Consider the following 1,390-nt stretch of genomic DNA (forward strand, 5'->3'; position numbering starts at 1 on the left):
TGAGGCATCTGGACCCTCCAGCAAACCCCAGCTGAAGTCTACCTCCACATTGAGTCCATATGACAGGAGTTAGGGAAAAGTGAGCCAGTCCCTGGGTCCTTGTGACTCCTGGCACCCAGGTCACAGCCGACCTGCCAAGGGCTGGGGAGAAGCTCCTTTCATAGGACTGCCAACCTCTGGCCAAGCTGGGACTTTTTGAACCTCAAGGGCTTCCATATCCTAGGATGGGGCATCCCTGATGCTGTTCCTTTAAGCAGCTAAGTGAGACCTGATAACATGCCACAGACACTTTCTCATTTTTCCATCTGATTATCCATCTGGTGAGTCGGAGAGAAACTCTTTCTGGCAAGGGAAAGGTGCAAATCTCCCCCAGGGACTATTAAAGAGCAAGTTGAACCGGATTCCCAGGGGAAAAAAAAAATGAAGACTCCCTGGGGGAAGCTCTGGCACTTGGGAGAGGTATTAACCTGTTGGGGCGCAGGATATGCTGGCTCCGTGGTTGTCTGGCGCCTCCCACAGGTGAGGCCTCTTTCCAGGGACAGCAACGAGACAGGCAAGCGAGACTCGCTAGGTCTCTGATTTCACTTAATCCAACCCAAGAGACCCTGGAGGGGTTCTGGAACAAAGTGCTCAGTTCTTGTGTGGGTGCCCATCACACACCAGAGGAGTTCAGGTCTATGGAAAGAGCTGCTTGTGCATCCCATGACACCCGGTCTGAGCTAGGAGTGCAGACTAGGTGCAAGGTGAAGTCACGCAGCCTGGAGAATATTGCCCCTACCACCAGGATGGCTGGAGCTCCCAGAGGCTTGGGGCTGAACAGAGACTGAAACAGTCAGGGACTTTTTCCTACAATGGTTAAAGAAAACCTTCAAACGTCCTGCCAGGTAGCTGTCCCTTGCACACCTTCTCACTTCTCATTATCCTTATTTTACTTTGATTAATTTTATTTCTTCTCTTTTTCCCTCTTCCCTGTCTCCTCTGCTCTTTCCTCTCCTTCCTCCATACTATGTTTGAGTGGGGTTTTTCATGGTGACTCGTGTCTGCTCAGGACTGAAACAGCATCTCCTACATCTCTGTACCTTCAGTATCTTGCACTTGCTTGGAATATTCAGTAGGTGTTAAATAAAAGTCCCTTCTCTTTCTTCCCCTCTTCCTGCTCCTTGTCAAGGCCTTCCTTGGTTTCCAGATTGGATGTGAAGGACAATTGTCACATCACAGCAATAGTAGTGCCTCAGGAGTTATGAGGTCCTTGTCACTATCTACCTAAACTCTCAGAAGACTAATTTCATGGGCTTTATTATAGACCCTTCTCCCCAAAACAACAGGTTCCAGGGCTGACTCCGTCAAGTCAACTCTACTCAAGAAATAAAAAGAATAAGTTGAATGGGGG

The sequence above is a fragment of the Marmota flaviventris genome, chromosome 6 (assembly GCF_047511675.1).
Source record: "Marmota flaviventris isolate mMarFla1 chromosome 6, mMarFla1.hap1, whole genome shotgun sequence".
Taxonomy (NCBI): Eukaryota; Metazoa; Chordata; class Mammalia; order Rodentia; family Sciuridae; genus Marmota; species Marmota flaviventris.